At 40.4% G+C, this 3,040-nt stretch overlaps 1 pseudogene; it reads left to right on the forward strand.

Moving 5' to 3' along the window:
• The first annotated feature begins 404 nt into the window (after positions 1 to 404).
• On the forward strand, positions 405 to 1,154 carry LOC125177291 (protein FAM3C-like; annotated as a pseudogene).
• Positions 1,155 to 3,040: the final 1,886 nt, after the last annotated feature.

Consider the following 3,040-nt stretch of genomic DNA (forward strand, 5'->3'; position numbering starts at 1 on the left):
ATTCCTTTCTCTGTTCCCCTTTCTTTTCTTCTTATTTTATTTTCACCTCTCTGTCTCTCTCCCCCACCCCCATCCCCTAGATTAAATACCTAAATGTGGACACCCAGCACGACAGAGAGGACCTGCGAGCATATCTGACAGATCCTTCTAATGAACTTAGGGGTGTTGTATACCGTGCTGAATAACTGATTAGCACCCCCACAGAACATCAGTCATGCTGGGCTTCTTCCAGGCCACCCTCTGAGTGGGGGGGAAGCCAGCCGAGCCCGGAGGAAGCAGAGGAGGAGGAGACCATGCTGGCAGTGGTCTCCTGGTGGAACTGACCGCTGAGAGACCTGAAGGAAGGGACGTGTGGCAGACGGGCGGGGAGGAGGCTGGAACTTATTTGATGAAAAGTGCCAGCCATGAGGGTGGCAGGATGCAAAGTTGGTGGTAGCGGCCGCAGCATGGTTACCACACGTTATGTTACTTCTCAAGTATTTGGAATACAGATGGATGCAAGTTTTGGAAATCTCTTTGTAAGGTCAGCATGGGTCATGGCTGCATGATCTACAGACACTTCTGGATATAACTGTGAGATGTCAAAAGCTTGCCCTGAGAATCAGTTTGCCTTTAAAAATGGTAAGTAGAGCAGCCAATGTGGTGGGACCCAAAATCTGCCTGGAAGAAGGTGTTCTAATGAGTGGTGTTATGATAATGTTAGGAGAGGAGCCAGTGTTGCCTCGGTAGAGGGAAAAATAGAAGAAGTATTAGGCACCCAATATTTTGACACGTGGGGAAAAGATGTGGCCCCGTTTATGGGGTTTGTGAAGTCCATGCCAGATGGGAAAATAGTCTTAACCAAAACATACGATGACGGAGCAGCCAGACTCAGTGATGAGGCGCTGAATTGAGGAGAGCATCTATCACTAACCTTGGTTTTACAGACAACTGGGTCTTCTGTGCTGGGAAAAGCATTAAGACAAAAAGCCCTTTTGAGCAGCACATAAAAGGACAATAAGGACACCAAGAAATATGAAGGAATTCTGCCCAAAGTTGCAGAAAGGAAAGAATGCATCCCCCAGAAGCAAGACGAATGTGAAGGAAGTCGAAGAAGGTGTGCTGTCAGTAGTAATGGGAGAGCTGGCACAGAGAAACGTGGTGCAGATATTTGAAGAGCGTGCAGCCATCTCGGGGTGTGAATGAGCATTCTCTTTTCGATATCAGGATTATTTCTTGCTAACGTATATAGACATCTTTGTAAATAGTCATCATGAGCAAATGTGCAAATCACGGAGCCATTTCTAATGGAGTACCATGTTGAGCCTGCTATGGTAATGACAAATTTTGATTCTAAAAGCATACTTAATGGATAACTGAACAGATTGTGGGAAGACATATACATACACTGATAGTTTTATTATTCTTGTCTATCTATCTATCTACCTCCCTCTCTATCATTTATGTGTTAGGGCAGGTGATAGATGTGATATCATCTATCTATCATCGATCTATTATCTATCTATCTATCTATCATCTATTTATCATGTGTCATCTATCTATCTATCTATCATCTATCTATTATCTATCTATCTATCTATCTATCTATCACCTGTCATTCTATTTATTGATCTATCATCTATCTATCTATATACTGATAGCTATGGAAATCTATCATGGAATAATATAGATTTAAGGGAGACTATGTTTCCTTTTATATATAGATATAGCATTTTGATTATAGTATCTTTTAAATTAAAAAGCTACTTGGCTTAGTTCTGTGTGAAATGTGACTTTACAGTCTGACCCTCCTGCGATATCTCTTTTCTTTAGCTTTCTTTCTCTTCCCAAGAAACCGAGAAATAAAATATGAAAACACAAATTTTAATTACACACAGTACAAAGTAAATACATAAATGTAGGTGGTGTTGGGGACTGTAGCTGGCTGGGTTTTGTGTAGGCAATGTGAATAACCCGATTTTGCAGAAGCCGTTTAGAGTGAGGCTGAGGTTGGTAACTCCACAGAATCCAGGAAGCAGACCAGTTCATTCCCTGTCCTAATTGAGGACAGCCGTGTCTGTATATTGAAAGCAATACTGCCATATATTCTCCTTATTTGATTGTTATCAGCATGGGCCAACCTGTCTGGGAAGCGGCGTGCATGAATATCACAATAATTGTGGTTTGCAAACCAAGACATTAATTGTGTATTTACTTCATTTAACTTCATAATAGAAATTTTTGCCTGAAGATAGAGTGACATATTTAGAAAAGTCTTAATGGCTGAGTGGACTCAGTCATTAAACATTTACAACATAATTTTATTTGACCCAAAATGACTTTATACCCAATTCTACATCAACATATAGGAGATCTAACTTTTTGGTTAACTTTAATCGTCCGCTAAATGACTCAAGCTTTCTTAAATATTGTTTTAGGGCACTAAATATCTACTGTGCATGAAGTATCTTAAACTGGTACATATACACAAATTTAGTGATCAAACTGCTATTCATAATAAAAGACAGCACTTAAATTTTGAATCTAAATTTTTTAACTCGATTTTATTTATTTTGAGAGAGACACAGAGGGAGAGAGAGCACACGCACGTGCGTGCGCGCGCACACACACACACACACACACACACACATATGCATGAATGGGGGAGGGGCAGAGAGAGAGAGAATCCCAAGCAGGCTCCACACAGACAGCACGAGCCCCGCTTGGGTCTTGAACTCACAAATTGTGATATCATGACCTGAGCCGAAATCAAAAGTCAGGCTCTTAACCCACTGAGGCACCCAGGTGCCCCTGAATCTAAATTTTAGATGACTTGTATAGAAAAAAAACCTAAAAGTAGTAATTTTCATTTTGCTGTAAGCCAAGTGAGAAGCTATTCAGTTATTTCTTTTCTTTCCTTTTTTATTCAGCTGCTTCTTAAATGTTAATGACCTTTGGGGTACTTCCTCAAACTGAATGTAATTTGTGACTAAATGCACCTTGCACATTTAAACAATTTTTGTACATTGTTCAGACTTTTGGCATTTCTAAGCTAGATCAC

Source organism: Prionailurus viverrinus, chromosome D1 (genome assembly GCF_022837055.1).
Source record: "Prionailurus viverrinus isolate Anna chromosome D1, UM_Priviv_1.0, whole genome shotgun sequence".
Lineage (NCBI taxonomy): Eukaryota > Metazoa > Chordata > Mammalia > Carnivora > Felidae > Prionailurus > Prionailurus viverrinus.